This window comes from Strix uralensis, unplaced genomic scaffold (assembly GCF_047716275.1).
Source record: "Strix uralensis isolate ZFMK-TIS-50842 unplaced genomic scaffold, bStrUra1 scaffold_244, whole genome shotgun sequence".
NCBI classification, from domain to species: domain Eukaryota; kingdom Metazoa; phylum Chordata; class Aves; order Strigiformes; family Strigidae; genus Strix; species Strix uralensis.
The window spans coordinates 25338-46812 of NW_027436845.1; the positions used below are offsets into that span (position 1 = coordinate 25338).

General features: G+C 46.0%; 1 long non-coding RNA gene across 1 annotated transcript; it reads right to left on the reverse strand.

Moving 5' to 3' along the window:
- Positions 1-869: 869 nt before the first annotated feature.
- On the reverse strand, positions 870-6156 carry LOC141938700 (uncharacterized). Its single transcript, XR_012627369.1, has 3 exons — positions 6086-6156; positions 3761-3908; positions 870-946 (listed from the first exon to the last, which is right to left on the reverse strand). It is a non-coding gene; the product is annotated as an uncharacterized LOC141938700 (long non-coding RNA).
- Positions 6157-21475: the final 15319 nt, after the last annotated feature.

Here is a 21475-nt window from a genome sequence, read left to right on the forward strand (position 1 = left end):
CCCTCTGTAGCTGCGTCTGTGTCGCTTGCTGTCGCAGTTGAGACGGACACGACAAACATCAGATTGTGTGAAAACGACCAAAATGGCTGCAAAAGCCCCTTTATTGTTTTAACAAGCTTTTTTATAACCTTCTTCAAAGTAGGTGTTCATACAGGATTGGTTTACTTTAGTAACTAACAGTTCACGATTGGGTGATAGTTTCTCGCCTGAATCGTCAGGACAGTTCTTCTTATCTTAGTTCTCTAATCTTGTTTCCATGGCACTTCTCGGGACTTTCTCGCCTCTCATGGATACACTGGAATTTCTTCAAGGTTAAATTCTTCTTCAGTTAGACTAGAGGCAGACCCGCTGCCTCCCCCGACAATTCCCCCTTTTTGTATTTGTGCTAGAAATATTGCAGAAACAGTCTTCTGCAGGGCCCTTTGCAGAAGACTGACAAGACATGGCAACATCAAAAGCACAGTCACAATTACCAAGATCATGACCCCCACAGTTTTGACCAGAGATATCAACCATCCAGAAAGTCCCCATCCTTTAAACATCCTTGTAAGCCAATCCAATCCGTCCTCTTCTGTTAGACGCCTCACACCATCCTTCAGCTGCTGTATACTTTTAAAAATAGATTCTGAGTGGTCAGACAAATTCATGCAACACATTCCTTCAAAATCTTCACATCCATGTCCTTGCGCTAAAAGCAAAAAGTCAATTGCAGCCCTGTTCTGTAAAGTAGCATGTCTAACACTATCAACATCAGTTAAAAGACCACTTAAAGCTAAAGAAGTAGCGTTAGTCTGTTTGCTAAGCCAACATCCCAACTTTGTTAGTTTTTTCAATGCAGAGTCACCCAGACATTCTGTTTGGGTTTTGGAACTACCCATCCTTCAGCCTGATGCAGGTTCCAGCACAGGCCGAACACACCGAGCAGGAACCCAGCGAGGGCCGGCATCTGTAGAGACACAAGCATAACCCCTGCCCCAGGTTAATAATTCACATGGTCCACTCCACTGGCCAGTAATTAGATCTCTAACATGCACTTTGATGTCTTTTTGCAAATCCTGTTTTGAAAAAAGAGAAGAGAAATGCTGAAAAAGAGGAGGTAAAGAAGAATTATCCCCGTAATGGAGAAAGTTAAGAACATAAACTGCTTTATCTAAACATGCCTGTGGTGGTTCCCCAATCATTCCCCCTTTTTGTTTTTGAAGCTGCCGCTTCAACGTACTATGTGCACGCTCAACAATTGCTTGTCCTGTTGGGGAATGGGGAATTCCTGTAACATGAGTAACACCCCACAAATTAAAAAATGTTTGAACCTTCTGTGAAATGTATGCTGGGCCATTGTCCGTTTTTATTTGGCGTGGTACCCCAAGCATAGAGAAAGCCTTTTGGAAGTGTCGAACTACATCTTTTCCTGTCTCCCCGTTATGTGCTGTTGCTACTAAGGCATGAGAATAAGTATCAATGGAAACATGAACATACTTCTGTCAGCCAAATTCATTTATGTGAGTAACATCACTTTGCCAAATCTGTAAAGCCTGCATACCTCTGGGGTTAGTACCAAAATACACTGGTGTGTGAGTTCCTTGGCAGTCAGGGCAGGCGGCTACAATAGACCGAGCTTCCGCATGAGACAAGCCGAACTGCCGTCGTAAAGCTCGATATCCTTGGTGAAAAAATTGATGTGATAATACAGCTTGTTGCTTTATGTTAGGAACAGTATTAAGAGCCATAGCGGAAACAAGAGCATCCACTCTGGCATTACCTTCTGTATAAAATCCTGGTAAAGTGGTATGACTACGGATGTGCATGATAAAATAAGGTTCTGTCCGTAGTTGAATACTTTTCCAGAGTTCTAAAAGTACATCAAATAATAATTGATTGTCTGACATGGTCAAAACCACTTTGTCTAGTCTAGAAACTAAGTTAGCTACATATGCTGAGTCAGTTACAATATTTACAGGAACAGAAAAAATAGAAAAAACAACAGCCATTGCACGTAGCTCTACTACTTGTGGAGAACCATTTTGATATACTACTTTGTTGTTCCAGTTGTTGTTTTCATACCATACTACTGCTGCTTTACCTGTTTTTCCTGAGCCATCTGTAAAAACAGTAGGGCCGTTCACTGGTTCTGGGCGGCTTAAATTTTTTTGACCAAATGGTATTTCTCGAGCAAATTTCAGTAGTGGATGTGACGGCAGGTGATATGACACCTGTCCTTGAAAACCCGCCATGGCTGCCTGTAGTTCATAATTATTTGCCAAGCACCATTCAAAATACCAATTTTGAACAGGTAAAACAATCTTAGCTGGGTCACGCCCTGTTAGTTCTGTACATCGTTTTCTGGCTTTTATGATTACATCAGCAATAAGCTCAAACAGTCCAGGAGCAGTTTTTCGTGGTCGGAATGACAGAAACATCCATTCTAGAATGTGCAGTGGGTCATCCCACTCAGAATTCCACTGCACCAAAGCACCAAATGGTACAGTTTTGTCAATTAGTACAAAGAGTTGCACCAATTGAGACAGATCTATTCGAGAAACAAATTTCTCGTATATAGATCGTTCCACCATGTGAATTACCTTTAATGCTTCCTCAGTTAATACTCTGGGTTCTCTTGGATCATTGGAATTTTTTAATAATTCCAATAAAGGTTGCAGTTGTGAATTGGTCAGTCCGAGATAGGGTCTAATCCAATTCAGAGATCCCATTAACTTCTGTACATCATTAAGGGTTTTAACTTCAAGGTTAAGTTTCACAGGTTGAGGCATTACCTGCCTACCTGTGACTGTTAGTCCTAAATACTTCCAGGGTTCTACTTTCTGCACCTTTTCAGGGGCGATAACTAATCCATAGTGTTGTAATGAATTTCTAGTCACATTCTCCATGTCATTCAACTGCTCCTTGTTGTTTGATGCTAACAGGATGTCATCCATGTAATGGTAACAATAACTGGTAGGGAATCTTTCCCTTACAGGTGACAAAGCTTGTGCCACAAACCATTGACAAATTGTTGGTGAATTTTTCATGCCCTGCGGCAGAACTTTCCATTGATATCTTTTTGCAGGTTCTGCATGATTGACAGAAGGCACAGAGAATGCAAATTTTTCCCTGTCTTGACAAGCTAATGGTATTGTAAAAAAACAATCCTTGAGATCCATGACAATGATTTCCCAATCTTGAGGGATCATGGCCGGTGAAGGCATGCCTGGTTGTAGAGCCCCCATCGTGGCCATGACAGCATTGATCTGCCGCAGGTCATGCAAAAATCGCCATTTTCCTGATTTCTTTTTTATCACAAACACTGGAGTATTCCAGGGGCTCTGAGAGGGTTCAATGTGTCCAGCAGCTAGCTGTTCTGCCACCAATTCTTGCAGGGCCTTTAATTTCTCCATTGGTAGGGGCCACTGATCCACCCACACAGGGTTATTCGTTAACCAAGTTAAAACAAGCGTGGGTTGCCTAACACCCTGCAGCACAGTGGCCCCCGTTAAAAATCCGTAGTAATCTTCACCCCCCACTGTGACAAGCAATCTCTCCCCCATAGATTGAGGGGAGCTGCTGTCACATATGGTTTAACGACTGCTTGTTGGCCCTCAGGATTGGTGATCAGAATTGCCGTAGCTGCTGTTCTTGCTCGTGCGGAGCCTCCCAGCCCCACTACCCCTGTGTCCACATCCTCTGTTGGCCAGGTGGATGGCCACAGATAGTTAGAAATAATAGTCACATCGGCGCCCGTATCTAGGAGCCCCGCAAGCCTTACTGTAGTCGGTGAATGTCCATGATTTGACAGCGTGCACGTCATATGTGGTCGAGATGATGAGACAGTCTGAGACCAGCACACTTGAGGGGGCCCTGTAGAACCGAAGCCTCCATCGCCTCGCAGTCGCTGTTCTGCTTTTGGGACACAACTCAAAAAAGGAACAAGTTGAGCGAGACGAGTACCTTTTGGAATCGTAACAGGTGGATAAAGGGTCGAAACTAATGCACAAATTTGACCCGTAAAGTCAGCATCAATGACTCCCACATGCACGATTAATCCGTTTAAGGTGCTATTTGATCTTCCTATAAGTAACGCACTCAGTCCTCGTCCTATGGGACCCCTCGCCTCAAGAGGGACCTTAACAATGTCTTTTGTAGCTATAGTTATTGTGTCGGCGGTGGATACATCCAACCCTGCTGAGCCAGTTGTTGCGGCTGATAGCTGCTCACAGAGGGGATTTGACCTGTTGTCTGGAGGGGATTTGATGTCCTCGCGCGCCCTCTCGCGCTCTTCTTGTGGTTTCCCTGTATCGGTTGCCCGTTAGCATGAAACTTGGAACGACATTGTTTCGCGAAATGTCCCGATTTCCCACATTTATTGCAATTAGTTCCTGGTGGGACAGTCATGGGCTGCTTGCCTGCCGACCTTCTGTTCGGGCAATTTACTTTCATATGACCGTCTTTACCACATCCAAAGCATTTTCCTGTATTTCGCATGTTCATGGCAGTAGCTAAAGCCGCCATTTTATGTTCCACTGTACCAACCTTTGAACATGCGGCCACCATGTCAGGAATAGAAGGATCTCCTGGTAAAGACTGTATTATCTTTTGGCAGTCCTCATTAGCATTATCCTTTGCTAGCTGTTTGCATAACATTTGTCTTAACGTTTCATCTTCTACCTGTTTCTCCAATGCAGCAGATATTTTTTCTACAAATTGCAAAAAGGGTTCTTTAGGACCTTGCCGGATAGCAATATACTTCTGTTTTGGAGCTGCCATTTCCATGGTTCGCTTTAATGCTGTAATCCCTATGTGTTGTGCCTGTTCAAGGACAATCGGAGGCCACGTAGCTTGCAGCTGAGGGTTACTAAATGGTCCCTCGCCAAGCAAGGCGTCTTCTCCGAGTCCTAACCTCGGATCGTCTTGTGGCAGTCGAGCATTATTTTGTGCAGCTGCTCGTGCCATCTGCCTCCAAGTAGATTGAAACACTTGTAATTGTACTGGCTGAAACAGCACTTGTGCGAGATGTGTAACATCATATGGACACAACAAATCTGTGCTGATTATTCGAATAAGTTGCATCACCTCAGGAGAATTGATTCCAAATTTCTGTGCTTTATTCTGCAAATCCTGCACCACCTTCCAACTGATCGGATTGTGCTCATCATGCTCATTTGTGCCTGCAACAGCTTTATAAACAGGGAATGCACCATAAGCCTCTGCTGCTATATCTACAGGCTTTGGACATGCCGGGGTTGGAGAGTATGGGCTGAGGCGTTCAACCAGATCCCAGTTGCCAGCCTCAGCAGCATACTTTCTAACTCCCTCCCAAAATCGATCAGGGGACCTTGGAATTACAGTTACTGTGGATGGAGGGAGAGTCCATGGCTGGGCTTTCTTCACCATGGGTTTATCTGTGATATGTAGAGTTTGTAAAGCCGTGGTTAAAGCTTCTTCTCCCTCACTTTCATTTTCGCTCTCGCTCTCTGGCTCTGTGTTACCCGCCCTATTTTCCTCCTCGGGGGGGGCTGATGGAATCACCCCTTCTGCTGCTGCGCCGCTAGGGGCCGCCGCTGCACCACTAGGTGGGGGGGGCTCCTCATCGCCCCGCAAAATATTTAATGGTGGAGGAGGAGGAGGTGGGCGAGGGCGCGATCTGCTTTTGCCCGTGAGGGGTTTCCTGCCTGCTATTCCTGAGGCTGAGGTATCCACTGCCTTTGTCCCTTTGCCACAGTCCTCCCCGTCATTGTCTTCAGGTCGAATGTCTGTTAGTTTCCCATCAGAGGCCTCACGCTCTATCTTCCATTCCTTTAAGGTTTCACTCAATAAGCGCCATGTGGTTGCCAACTCACATGCCTCTTTTTGTCCTTTAGAGACCTCATCCAATATTTTCAATCCTACTGCTTGCCATGCACTCACACTGAATGCAGTAACTGTTGTGGCTTCAAAGCCTTGCATCTTACTCCATAGCAAAATCTTTTTCAGGCTTTGTTCTGAGGTTTTAACCCCCTTTCTTTTTAATAGGGCTTTCCAGGTAGACAAAATTGTCTCCTCTTCCTTTGTTAATGACTGCCCCATAATTACAGTCCCGTTCCCGGTGGCTCACCTTTTTAGGTGTCGAAATTCAGGTCCGGACCAGGCAGATTCCCTCTGCTCTCAGCTACACCGGGCTCCGTCTCCGCGGCTCTTCCCGCCGCCGTTATAATTCTCCTTTAAATGACCACTTTGCTCTAATCACGTTGCTCTAATCAATCACGTCGCTCTAATTTATCACGTCGCTCTAATTTATCACGTCGGGGTCACCATTTGTCGCAGTTGAGACGGACACGACAAACATCAGATTGTGTGAAATCGACCAAAATGGCTGCAAAAGCCCCTTTATTGTTTTAACAAGCTTTTTTATAACCTTCTTCAAAGTAGGTGTTCATACAGGATTGGTTTACTTTAGTAACTAACAGTTCACGATTGGGTGATAGTTTCTCGCCTGAATCGTCAGGACAGTTCTTCTTATCTTAGTTCTCTAATCTTGTTTCCATGGCACTTCTCGGGACTTTCTCGCCTCTCATGGATACACTGGAATTTCTTCAAGGTTAAATTCTTCTTCAGTTAGACTAGAGGCAGACCCGCTGCCTCCCCCGACAGCTTGCTTCCTCCTGAAAGTGAAACAAAAACAAATTCGCTTCTCGGGTTAGAAGGAGGGGACAATCCATCTCGTGTGAATCTTATGGATTTTCCCACAGGCATCTTTTGCCTTCCAGGTATATTTGTTAAGGGGCGCGTCCAACACCAGTGGCACTTTGCCCACTGTAGGGAGTTCGACTAGGACAGGTTGTCTTGGAAAGTGGGATGGGTTGCTAGGGTGATCAGGACCATGAGGGGCTGGTATAATTGTTGGAGGTTTTGGACAGAATGCCGTGATCTTCGGGCATCCATTTACTCCCCAGCGACTGTTGACGCTGGTCACTGCGTCCCACACGCGCTCAGCCCATCCTGGCTTATGCGGTTTGAGGAAGCGTTTTAGTAGACCATTTGTTCTTTCCACAATTCCGTTTGCTTGTGGATAGTAAGGAGTATGAAACACCCACGAAATTCCCTCCTGGGCTGCCCACTCTTGGACCACTTTGGCTGTAAAATGTGAGCCATTATCCGATTGGATTGAGTGTGGCTTGGGGAAGATTCCAAACCATTCTTTCAGTGCTTTTATTGTATTTTCTCCTGTTGCTTTGGCACATGCTTTAGCTTGCACTAGTCCGGATACTATCTCTACACCTACCGGTATATAATGCTTTCCTTCTGATTTTCGAAAGGGACCGATGTAATCAATCTGCCAGGCCTCCCATAGGCCTTTTCCCTCTCTTAAGTGCAGAGGGTCACTCTCCAGGGGATGTCTGTCCAACCGGACACGGCATTGCTCACAGGAAGATATACAAGTTTTACATTCTTCCCGGGTCACTGGCCACCCTCGGGCTTGTGCCTCACAATAGAGGTCCTTAATTCCTGAATGTTTCCGCTTTACATGTAGCCATTCCAACAGACTTTCCCAATCCTCTGCTATTTGGGAGCTTTGTAGGGGAGCCAGTCGGGCTAGCTCATCCGCCTCAGCATTCCAGCGGCTTACTGGGGTGTTATCCTGCTGGTGGGATGCTACCCATGCTACTGCAAATTTCCCTTGTCTGGCAATGGTAAGGATATCCTGCCATTTTTCCTTTTGCCACACAGGTATTCTGTTGACCTCCCATCCATTTTGTTCCCAGAAAGGAAGCCATTCAGTGCAACCTTTGAATACAGCATAAGAGTCAGTATAGATATAGACAGAAGAAGCGGATTGAGCCTCATGTTGGAAAACGCTCCACACAGCAATTAGTTCTCCTACTTGTGCGCTACCTTCTCCTTCAGTAATGATCTGTTCCTTGGTGTCTACCTGAAGTGCCACAGCTCGGTATTTCCAAATCTTCCCCTCCCGTTTTGATGAGGCATCTGTAAACCAGACGTTTTGCAATTGTCCAGAAAATGGAGGAGCTACTTGTATTACTGACAAAAGCTCGGATTTTTCCTTATCTGGGTTTACCTCATCTTGTATATTTAGCACTTTCGGGGCTCCTTCGGTTACAGAAAAGATTTCACAGTAGTGCTCTATTTGTGCATACCATTTTCGCACAGAGGCTCTCTGAGCCACCCCGTCAGGGGGTGGAGTTCCTGCCAAAACAGCTTTGATCACTTTAAATGGGCCTCTGAGAACTAAAGGTTGTTGCCGAATGGTACGTTCGGCTTCTCTCAGAGCTAGGCTAACCACAAATAAACCTTTTTCCCAAGTTGTATATCTTTTCTCAGCATCTTTAAAGCTACGAGAATAAAACCCAATGGGCCTAAATGGACCTTCTGGACCCTTTTGCCACAAATGGATGGACAATCCGGTCTTGGCGAACCCCCATTCAATCTGGACCGGGTCTGTTGGGTGAATTGGACCCAGGGCCTGGTAGGCAGTCGCTTCAAACACCAACAACTGTAAAGCCTCATCGTGGACCTGAGTCCACTCCCACTGGGCTCTTTTTCTCAGTAAATCATACAAGGGCCTGGCAATAATTGAAAAATCAGGTATGTGTTTCCTCCAAAACACAAGCGACCCCAGTGCATGCTGTAAGTCTTTCTTTGACTCTGGTATCTTGATCTGATCGAGAGAGGAGAGAGTCTCCGGTGGGATGCACGTCATGCCTCCCTTCCACCAGATTCCTAAAAATTGTACCTCACTGGAGGGGGTCTGTATTTTCTCAGGTGGGATTGTCAATCCTATGTTTTCTAAATGGGCAATAATATCCTTTTGAGTTTCTTCAACTTCTTCTACTTGACTCCCTCCTATGAGTACATCATCTATGTACTGATAAATCTTTACCTCTGCTTTTCTGGGAATTGTTTCTAACTCTTGCGCTAGAGCATGGTGAGCCAGCGTGGGGGAGTGCTTGTATCCTTGAGGGAGTCGCGTAAAAGTATATTGTTGTCCCTCCCAGGTAAAGGCAAAGCGCTCCTGGTCCTCAGGTTGTAAGGGGACCATAAAAAACATATCTTTAACATCAATTGTTGCCATGACAGGGTGGGATTGTTCCTGAATGGTTGCTATCAATTCAGCAATGTTTGGTACAGCAGATGTGAGTGGACCTGTATTGGCATTCAGTCTCCTGTAATCTATTGTCAATCTCCATTTGCCGTTTGGCTTTTGGACCGGCCATGCTGGTGAATTGAAGGGAGAGTGAGTGGGGACCACAATACCTTGCTTTTTCAAATCCTCCAGAACTGGTGTGATTCCCTCCCTTGCTCCTAGAGGTAGTGGGTAGGGTTTCACATTTGTCAATTTGGAGGGTGGCAGGGTAGGTGCCGCTTGCAATAAACGCACTTCTGTGTCTGGTATTCCGGCCAACTGCCTGATCTGGGAGACACCAAATGACCATGAGTTTCCCTGGGTGTCTCGCCACTGCCTACCTTTCAAAACATCTATACCTAGAAGATTCATCTGGAAAGCTCCTATGGCTACCATGGTGTTGACAGGGCTTTCTTCTCCTGGTAACCACAGCGTCACCGGAGTCATAGGTACTGACTGTGTTTTTCCCAGGGCATTTAGGACAATTAAATTTTTCGAGGGAATCGGAATTCCACATTGTTCTGCTTCGGTCCGCGTTAGCACGGTAATTTGTGCCCCAGTATCAATCAAAAAGGTTACTAGTCTTTTCCTTGGTCCTACAGCGACAGTTATGAGTAAGTCCCCTTTCGGGTTGCAGGTGAGTTGTCTAATAAACATCCATCCTCCGCCTCCCCCCTCACCTTGAGGGGGCGGAGGGTCTAGTTTCCCGCCACCTTCTTTTCTCCAGTCGGTTCCTCCCCAAGGTCTATCAGGGGTGGATCGCTCACTATTGGTGGGGCACTTGGGGTTGCTCTGGAAGGGACCTTTTGTCCTGACCAGTTGTACACAAGTTGCTCTAATTTTTTCGTGGTAAGCCCATCCATCAAGTCACGGGGAACACCTTTCTGAAGCCCTAGTTGCCACAGTCCCTGTCGAGTTAGGGGTCTCTCTCTCCCAGAGTTCTGAAATCGGGGTGATCCCAGGCCTTGGCCCTTCTTCATAGATGATTGTCGACCGATAATTTTCTCTGCAGCCCGTAAAATCCTGGTTTCTATCCTTTGCGACGACCCGCTGACGGGGCCATACTTTCTCCCAAAATTAATTAGTTCTTGGGCCACCTCTCCCCATGTCCATACTTTCCTCCCTGGCTGTCGGTGGTCAGGAGTCACTATCCCCTCAAGACTGGCCGTCATTCTCTCTACATTGGAACTATTTTGAATTTTTCCTTGTAACTGAATGCCAATGGGTTTTAGGGAGTCAGGAAGTCCTTGTATCAGGGGAGTCATCCTCTCTGGGTCCACAGGCATCATCATCGGGGAGCCCTGCTTAGGCTTGACCTCCTGATCATACATCATCTGCAGACAGGCTGCCTTCTGCACACTTTCTACTAGCTGATCCACTGTACCTGTTATGGCAAGGGGATCCCCCCTCTCCAAGGGGTTCAGCCCTCCAGCCCAATACGCGACTCTCTGAGTTAATGACCATGGGGCTCGGTGGTCACCGGTAGTTAAAAACACACCCGGACCCCAATATCCTTCTGCTTCCTTCTCTGACAATAAGATTCCATCCCCTCCTGACAAAGACACTCTCCACACATATTCCGTCTCTGATTCCTTTGCAGTCCTTGCAAAATCTTTTTTCAACTTTGCCAATTCGGTTGATGTAAATGGGACTTCTCTGGTAATTACTTGAGGACGATTATCACTATCGTCCTCATATATATATTCTGTTTTGACCAAAGGATACATATGGGGAAGACTTTCTACGGTTTCCTTTGCCTTCTGCAGATCCCCTTGTGGGTAAATTTGACGTATTCCTTTCTCTAAAAGCTTCACTTGTGCCTCCGCCAGTGTGTCTGTCTCTGCCAAAAGTTGTTCCCTCAACTCACTTTTCAGTATCATGATTTGCTCCTTTTGCTCCTCTATTACTTCTTTGGCTTCTCTCAATTGATTCTGCAGGCTTTGTATGGCCGACTGCAGGGAGTCTATGACAATGTCATCTTGGCGAGACTTCTCTTTTTTCTCTTCCATCGCAGCTACTAGACTCGCTCCTAGTACTGCACAAATTATAGATTTTCCTTTTCCCTTCTTAACTTTAGCTTCCTTTTGTAACACCCTGATTCTATCCACCAGACTCTGCACCTGGAACAAATGTTTTCTCGCCCAATCAAGTCCCTGGACCGAGGGACGAGACCGGTGCGCCTCCAAAAGATCATATAACTTATCTATTCCTTCGCCCCGCAAGAGCACCTCATCACAAACATCGACTGCCGGCAAGGTTCCCATCAATTTTCTCTTTCCAACTAAAAAGGGGATATGCGTCCTGAGAGGGTCACACTTTGACATAGAGACTTCCCCTGTCCAGTCTCAGGAGGTCGCACCTAATCCTAATCCAAATACAGCCTCTCTGTCCACAATTTCCCTTATTCAGCCTCAGGAGGTCACAACTTATTGTAACACAAAGTGGGTAAAGTCGTCCTGAGACGCTTAAATCCAACACAGTAAGAAAGTACAACACTCTCGCCTCAAGGGATCCTGTCCGTGACGCCAATTTAAAATGTCCCGATCCAATATCGGGGTGGGTTCTTAAACGATCCCAAGAGCGAGACTAAGACACAAACGAGGTCAGATGCTGTACAATCTTGTGAACTTTATTTTCTGTAACAACTGATAACAGCGATAGGACAGAGGGGAAAGGAAAGAGAAAGTCAGAATCCCTAAGCCAGAAAAACGGTAGAGGTGCAACTAGTTACCGCCACCACCAGGGATCCAGCGATGTTCCGTCGGCTCAGCCGTGATGTAGGTGGAGGAGCTTCAATCGCCGCCGGGGTCTCAGGTCCAAGTAACAGGTGCCGAAGACCAGGGTACCCTGGAGAGGAGTACGTGACCCTTTTATAGCCCCAGTTCTCGCTGTTTCCACGAAAGGTCCACCCGTTTCCACAGAACTCATTGTAATAGGTGCCACCCCGTGGTCTTGCCCAGGTGTCCATGGTGGTCGTGCTGGGGAGGGGGGTGTCAAGTCCTCCTTGTCTCGCACCTAGCTTGTTACAGCACGGCAGGCACGGCCGAGGCTGCTGTTGTTCTCGCTTCGGGCGGATGTCGTGGTTTTTTGTCGGGGCTCTGTGTCTCCTTCGTAGCGTACTCCTCTAGAACAACAGGATGTCAAGGCGGGAAGTGGTGGTCTCGGAGCAGCAATGTAGAGACAAACAATGTCTAATACAGTTCCTTACACCACCCCGTGGCTCGACATTGCTGTCTTCGTGGTGGCGTTAAAGATAACAGTACAGAAAGAGAGAGAGAGACCAGAAAAGCGCAAAAATGCAACAACTGATAACAAGATTTCCAGCAAATTTTCCTTTCCATAAACATGTCTTTAACAATATCCTCAACAGCTGTGAGCATTTTTACTAACAACTATATTAACAACAAATATAAACATTTTTTAGCTGACAGGCATATAACCGATAACGTCTTCCAACAGAAGCATCATGCTTACTACTAACCAATTTTGTAAAGCAAGCATTCTTAACTAACAGGCATATAACCAATAACATTCTATAACAGGTATATCATGCATACTATTAACCAGTTTGATAAAGCAAAAGCATCTTATATACTAACTTTAAGGTTCCAAAGAATTAACAGAAGAACGTAATGGCAGTTTACATAATTGACATTTACAGGGACAAAAAAGGAGAATAAGCATAACAATTAGGATAGCAATTAAAAAAGCAAAGATTACAACGTGAATCAAAATCAAATCCGACACATCTTCCATCTTTGCCCGCAGTTTTAACTAAAATACCACAAAAAGTTCGAGTCTCTGGCCGTCCACACCGTCCGCTGCAGTTGGGATCAGCATGCGCAGCAGGAAAAAATTCCTCTCCCTGCCCCCTTTTTCCCACTGCGCATGCGTCATTAGGGCCTAGAAACTTCTTTCTCAAACTTAAAAGTAAATACACAACACTATCTATAACAACATTAACAACCTCCTAAATAAACTTATAAAAAGATAACAATAATAATATTGACTAACAGGTTTTCAACTAAACAAAGTTAAAGCGCTGTCTCAGCCAGGACCGGGGAATGCGTCCTCGGTTCTATCCCAACCCGGACCGAGGAATGCGATCTTGGTTCCATTTCGAACTGTACCGAGGAATGAGCTCTCGGCTCTGTCTCAGACCGGACCGAGGAATGTGCCCTTGGTCCCGTCTTAGGGCGGACCGAGAAATGTGCTCTCGGTCCTTGGCGGCGGGGAGGGGAGGGAGATGGTTGTTTACATGAGACAGCACAACTACAAGAGGGTTTACATGGACACTTACCGGACGAAAACATACAAAACGCAAGGGTAAATACAGCAGTAGCCAACAAAGTAAGAGCCAGAAAATCAAGTATTAAAAGGGCATACATTCTGATTATTATCACAAGCTATAATGCCGAAGGATAACTGGTGGTCAGACTTGCCTGAGCCGGGAATCCGCCAAAATGGGCGCCCCCAGCCCAGAACGCATGTGCGGTTTAGGCCTGAAAGCGTCTATCCTAAGTTTACAAGTTAAATGATTGGTACAGCTACAGGCTTTGGTTGGCGAACAATACGAATCTGCTTTACACCATCAGATGAGACAGTAGATATAAATTGCATGTTAGAGACAACACGTTGGATTAACTGAATAAAGCAAGGAATAACACACGGCAAAAACATCAAAGCGGCAAATGCACATATGAGATAAAATAGAAGCTGCTTTACCCATGGTGCTCCGGGTAGCCAAGACCATAGATCACCGCTCCAACCATTCCATGTTTGAACGGGGACATGAGCTAGTTTCCTAATGTCTGTGGTTAGCTGAAGGACTACTTCACCTACATCGGCTATTTCCAGACAACAATTAGAAACATTTAGTTTTCCACATACTCCTCCCTCTTCAGCTAACAGGTAGTCTAAAACCATACGATGTTGAAGGATTGCAGTGCGCATCTGTTGAGATTGTTGAGTTAAAAGGTCTATAGCATTAGCAGTTTTATTAGTAATAATTTCTAGAACTGCTTGTAGTCGAATTATACGGTTCAAATTATAAATTGGCTCTCTTGCCCCTGATATCGGTTCATTGGGGTTCCAAGTGGCAGGCCCATAATGCTTAATAATTCTTTCAGGGGGCCACTCATTTTCCCCCCACTTTTGAGTTCCACCTATTTCAAACTCAACAGATCGCTTATTGCGGTCAATCTTTTTGTTCCCTAACTTGTCATATAGTCTTATTCCCAGTTGAGGGCCGTCTGCCTCAGGAAGGAGGAAAAACAGGGGTCGGATGATTCCTACATAGCAAATTCCCGACCAGTTTGCTGGCAGTTGTTTGTAGGCAGTATGTCCACATATCCAATAATGACCCTTTTTGGCTTCGGTACCTTTGGCAAAAGGTCCCTGTGCAGTCCTTGGGGTTTGAAAATAGGTTGTGTTTCTATCTCCCAGAGGGCTGAAAACCTCATTTAGATGATTGTTTATTCGGATGGTACAGTACCAAGACCCAGTGTCGTTTTTCCATTCACAAGTTTGATTGAAAAAGTTGTTTCCCGGCAATTAAGCATGTTCTGTTTCATTTTTGTTTGACCAAAACCCCTTGAATCCTTTGCTGCGTCCTTGTTCGTTGAGCCACAACCATACATAAATGCCCCTATCTTTGTTAATCAATTTGTGTGTGAGTGTCCATTGACACTTACTCTCCCCTACATCAACTCCTCCTTTCTGAGTGCGATTTAAGCAAAATTTGCCCTTATTTGGGAATTGGACTGGCCAAGTTCCACTATCATCCCAGGTGGTATTTGCAATGTCGCTATAGTTACTTACAATCTGACATGGGGAGAGCGGTATAGAAACCCACGGCCAGCTTGATAATCCTAGGGGTCCTCCACAAACCCAACAGTGGCTTAGATTAAAGGTTTGACTTACAGTCTTTGCTAACGAAACAAATTCATTATCCTCAAGGGGGTCATGTGGGTTGGGTAAAGGTGGGGGAATTGGCTTCCCTTCAGCTTCATAGGTAAGTCCCCAATATAATGCAACAAAAATCAACATACACATCATAATCAGATTACACCAAAGTCTGCGCCTGCTTCACTCCCTCTGTAGCTGCGTCTGTGTCGCTTGCTTCCTCCTGAAAGTGAAACAAAAACAAATTCGCTTCTCGGGTTAGAAGGAGGGGACAATCCATCTCGTGTGAATCTTATGGATTTTCCCACAGGCATCTTTTGCCTTCCAGGTATATTTGTTAAGGGGCGCGTCCAACACCAGTGGCACTTTGCCCACTGTAGGGAGTTCGACTAGGACAGGTTGTCTTGGAAAGTGGGATGGGTTGCTAGGGTGATCAGGACCATGAGGGGCTGGTATAATTGTTGGAGGTTTTGGACAGAATGCCGTGATCTTCGGGCATCCATTTACTCCCCAGCGACTGTTGACGCTGGTCACTGCGTCCCACACGCGCTCAGCCCATCCTGGCTTATGCGGTTTGAGGAAGCGTTTTAGTAGACCATTTGTTCTTTCCACAATTCCGTTTGCTTGTGGATAGTAAGGAGTATGAAACACCCACGAAATTCCCTCCTGGGCTGCCCACTCTTGGACCACTTTGGCTGTAAAATGTGAGCCATTATCCGATTGGATTGAGTGTGGCTTGGGGAAGATTCCAAACCATTCTTTCAGTGCTTTTATTGTATTTTCTCCTGTTGCTTTGGCACATGCTTTAGCTTGCACTAGTCCGGATACTATCTCTACACCTACCGGTATATAATGCTTTCCTTCTGATTTTCGAAAGGGACCGATGTAATCAATCTGCCAGGCCTCCCATAGGCCTTTTCCCTCTCTTAAGTGCAGAGGGTCACTCTCCAGGGGATGTCTGTCCAACCGGACACGGCATTGCTCACAGGAAGATATACAAGTTTTACATTCTTCCCGGGTCACTGGCCACCCTCGGGCTTGTGCCTCACAATAGAGGTCCTTAATTCCTGAATGTTTCCGCTTTACATGTAGCCATTCCAACAGACTTTCCCAATCCTCTGCTATTTGGGAGCTTTGTAGGGGAGCCAGTCGGGCTAGCTCATCCGCCTCAGCATTCCAGCGGCTTACTGGGGTGTTATCCTGCTGGTGGGATGCTACCCATGCTACTGCAAATTTCCCTTGTCTGGCAATGGTAAGGATATCCTGCCATTTTTCCTTTTGCCACACAGGTATTCTGTTGACCTCCCATCCATTTTGTTCCTAGAAAGGAAGCCATTCAGTGCAACCTTTGAATACAGCATAAGAGTCAGTATAGATATAGACAGAAGAAGCGGATTGAGCCTCATGTTGGAAAACGCTCCACACAGCAATTAGTTCTCCTACTTGTGCGCTACCTTCTCCTTCAGTAATGATCTGTTCCTTGGTGTCTACCTGAAGTGCCACAGCTCGGTATTTCCAAATCTTCCCCTCCCGTTTTGATGAGGCATCTGTAAACCAGACGTTTTGCAATTGTCCAGAAAATGGAGGAGCTACTTGTATTACTGACAAAAGCTCGGATTTTTCCTTATCTGGGTTTACCTCATCTTGTATATTTAGCACTTTCGGGGCTCCTTCGGTTACAGAAAAGATTTCACAGTAGTGCTCTATTTGTGCATACCATTTTCGCACAGAGGCTCTCTGAGCCACCCCGTCAGGGGGTGGAGTTCCTGCCAAAACAGCTTTGATCACTTTAAATGGGCCTCTGAGAACTAAAGGTTGTTGCCGAATGGTACGTTCGGCTTCTCTCAGAGCTAGGCTAACCACAAATAAACCTTTTTCCCAAGTTGTATATCTTTTCTCAGCATCTTTAAAGCTACGAGAATAAAACCCAATGGGCCTAAATGGACCTTCTGGACCCTTTTGCCACAAATGGATGGACAATCCGGTCTTGGCGAACCCCCATTCAATCTGGACCGGGTCTGTTGGGTGAATTGGACCCAGGGCCTGGTAGGCAGTCGCTTCAAACACCAACAACTGTAAAGCCTCATCGTGGACCTGAGTCCACTCCCACTGGGCTCTTTTTCTCAGTAAATCATACAAGGGCCTGGCAATAATTGAAAAATCAGGTATGTGTTTCCTCCAAAACACAAGCGACCCCAGTGCATGCTGTAAGTCTTTCTTTGACTCTGGTATCTTGATCTGATCGAGAGAGGAGAGAGTCTCCGGTGGGATGCACGTCATGCCTCCCTTCCACCAGATTCCTAAAAATTGTACCTCACTGGAGGGGGTCTGTATTTTCTCAGGTGGGATTGTCAATCCTATGTTTTCTAAATGGGCAATAATATCCTTTTGAGTTTCTTCAACTTCTTCTACTTGACTCCCTCCTATGAGTACATCATCTATGTACTGATAAATCTTTACCTCTGCTTTTCTGGGAATTGTTTCTAACTCTTGCGCTAGAGCATGGTGAGCCAGCGTGGGGGAGTGCTTGTATCCTTGAGGGAGTCGCGTAAAAGTATATTGTTGTCCCTCCCAGGTAAAGGCAAAGCGCTCCTGGTCCTCAGGTTGTAAGGGGACCATAAAAAACATATCTTTAACATCAATTGTTGCCATGACAGGGTGGGATTGTTCCTGAATGGTTGCTATCAATTCAGCAATGTTTGGTACAGCAGATGTGAGTGGACCTGTATTGGCATTCAGTCTCCTGTAATCTATTGTCAATCTCCATTTGCCGTTTGGCTTTTGGACCGGCCATGCTGGTGAATTGAAGGGAGAGTGAGTGGGGACCACAATACCTTGCTTTTTCAAATCCTCCAGAACTGGTGTGATTCCCTCCCTTGCTCCTAGAGGTAGTGGGTAGGGTTTCACATTTGTCAATTTGGAGGGTGGCAGGGTAGGTGCCGCTTGCAATAAACGCACTTCTGTGTCTGGTATTCCGGCCAACTGCCTGATCTGGGAGACACCAAATGACCATGAGTTTCCCTGGGTGTCTCGCCACTGCCTACCTTTCAAAACATCTATACCTAGAAGATTCATCTGGAAAGCTCCTATGGCTACCATGGTGTTGACAGGGCTTTCTTCTCCTGGTAACCACAGCGTCACCGGAGTCATAGGTACTGACTGTGTTTTTCCCAGGGCATTTAGGACAATTAAATTTTTCGAGGGAATCGGAATTCCACATTGTTCTGCTTCGGTCCGCGTTAGCACGGTAATTTGTGCCCCAGTATCAATCAAAAAGGTTACTAGTCTTTTCCTTGGTCCTACAGCGACAGTTATGAGTAAGTCCCCTTTCGGGTTGCAGGTGAGTTGTCTAATAAACATCCATCCTCCGCCTCCCCCCTCACCTTGAGGGGGCGGAGGGTCTAGTTTCCCGCCACCTTCTTTTCTCCAGTCGGTTCCTCCCCAAGGTCTATCAGGGGTGGATCGCTCACTATTGGTGGGGCACTTGGGGTTGCTCTGGAAGGGACCTTTTGTCCTGACCAGTTGTACACAAGTTGCTCTAATTTTTTCGTGGTAAGCCCATCCATCAAGTCACGGGGAACACCTTTCTGAAGCCCTAGTTGCCACAGTCCCTGTCGAGTTAGGGGTCTCTCTCTCCCAGAGTTCTGAAATCGGGGTGATCCCAGGCCTTGGCCCTTCTTCATAGATGATTGTCGACCGATAATTTTCTCTGCAGCCCGTAAAATCCTGGTTTCTATCCTTTGCGACGACCCGCTGACGGGGCCATACTTTCTCCCAAAATTAATTAGTTCTTGGGCCACCTCTCCCCATGTCCATACTTTCCTCCCTGGCTGTCGGTGGTCAGGAGTCACTATCCCCTCAAGACTGGCCGTCATTCTCTCTACATTGGAACTATTTTGAATTTTTCCTTGTAACTGAATGCCAATGGGTTTTAGGGAGTCAGGAAGTCCTTGTATCAGGGGAGTCATCCTCTCTGGGTCCACAGGCATCATCATCGGGGAGCCCTGCTTAGGCTTGACCTCCTGATCATACATCATCTGCAGACAGGCTGCCTTCTGCACACTTTCTACTAGCTGATCCACTGTACCTGTTATGGCAAGGGGATCCCCCCTCTCCAAGGGGTTCAGCCCTCCAGCCCAATACGCGACTCTCTGAGTTAATGACCATGGGGCTCGGTGGTCACCGGTAGTTAAAAACACACCCGGACCCCAATATCCTTCTGCTTCCTTCTCTGACAATAAGATTCCATCCCCTCCTGACAAAGACACTCTCCACACATATTCCGTCTCTGATTCCTTTGCAGTCCTTGCAAAATCTTTTTTCAACTTTGCCAATTCGGTTGATGTAAATGGGACTTCTCTGGTAATTACTTGAGGACGATTATCACTATCGTCCTCATATATATATTCTGTTTTGACCAAAGGATACATATGGGGAAGACTTTCTACGGTTTCCTTTGCCTTCTGCAGATCCCCTTGTGGGTAAATTTGACGTATTCCTTTCTCTAAAAGCTTCACTTGTGCCTCCGCCAGTGTGTCTGTCTCTGCCAAAAGTTGTTCCCTCAACTCACTTTTCAGTATCATGATTTGCTCCTTTTGCTCCTCTATTACTTCTTTGGCTTCTCTCAATTGATTCTGCAGGCTTTGTATGGCCGACTGCAGGGAGTCTATGACAATGTCATCTTGGCGAGACTTCTCTTTTTTCTCTTCCATCGCAGCTACTAGACTCGCTCCTAGTACTGCACAAATTATAGATTTTCCTTTTCCCTTCTTAACTTTAGCTTCCTTTTGTAACACCCTGATTCTATCCACCAGACTCTGCACCTGGAACAAATGTTTTCTCGCCCAATCAAGTCCCTGGACCGAGGGACGAGACCGGTGCGCCTCCAAAAGATCATATAACTTATCTATTCCTTCGCCCCGCAAGAGCACCTCATCACAAACATCGACTGCCGGCAAGGTTCCCATCAATTTTCTCTTTCCAACTAAAAAGGGGATATGCGTCCTGAGAGGGTCACACTTTGACATAGAGACTTCCCCTGTCCAGTCTCAGGAGGTCGCACCTAATCCTAATCCAAATACAGCCTCTCTGTCCACAATTTCCCTTATTCAGCCTCAGGAGGTCACAACTTATTGTAACACAAAGTGGGTAAAGTCGTCCTGAGACGCTTAAATCCAACACAGTAAGAAAGTACAACACTCTCGCCTCAAGGGATCCTGTCCGTGACGCCAATTTAAAATGTCCCGATCCAATATCGGGGTGGGTTCTTAAACGATCCCAAGAGCGAGACTAAGACACAAACGAGGTCAGATGCTGTACAATCTTGTGAACTTTATTTTCTGTAACAACTGATAACAGCGATAGGACAGAGGGGAAAGGAAAGAGAAAGTCAGAATCCCTAAGCCAGAAAAACGGTAGAGGTGCAACTAGTTACCGCCACCACCAGGGATCCAGCGATGTTCCGTCGGCTCAGCCGTGATGTAGGTGGAGGAGCTTCAATCGCCGCCGGGGTCTCAGGTCCAAGTAACAGGTGCCGAAGACCAGGGTACCCTGGAGAGGAGTACGTGACCCTTTTATAGCCCCAGTTCTCGCTGTTTCCACGAAAGGTCCACCCGTTTCCACAGAACTCATTGTAATAGGTGCCACCCCGTGGTCTTGCCCAGGTGTCCATGGTGGTCGTGCTGGGGAGGGGGGTGTCAAGTCCTCCTTGTCTCGCACCTAGCTTGTTACAGCACGGCAGGCACGGCCGAGGCTGCTGTTGTTCTCGCTTCGGGCGGATGTCGTGGTTTTTTGTCGGGGCTCTGTGTCTCCTTCGTAGCGTACTCCTCTAGAACAACAGGATGTCAAGGCGGGAAGTGGTGGTCTCGGAGCAGCAATGTAGAGACAAACAATGTCTAATACAGTTCCTTACACCACCCCGTGGCTCGACATTGCTGTCTTCGTGGTGGCGTTAAAGATAACAGTACAGAAAGAGAGAGAGAGACCAGAAAAGCGCAAAAATGCAACAACTGATAACAAGATTTCCAGCAAATTTTCCTTTCCATAAACATGTCTTTAACAATATCCTCAACAGCTGTGAGCATTTTTACTAACAACTATATTAACAACAAATATAAACATTTTTTAGCTGACAGGCATATAACCGATAACGTCTTCCAACAGAAGCATCATGCTTACTACTAACCAATTTTGTAAAGCAAGCATTCTTAACTAACAGGCATATAACCAATAACATTCTATAACAGGTATATCATGCATACTATTAACCAGTTTGATAAAGCAAAAGCATCTTATATACTAACTTTAAGGTTCCAAAGAATTAACAGAAGAACGTAATGGCAGTTTACATAATTGACATTTACAGGGACAAAAAAGGAGAATAAGCATAACAATTAGGATAGCAATTAAAAAAGCAAAGATTACAACGTGAATCAAAATCAAATCCGACACATCTTCCAT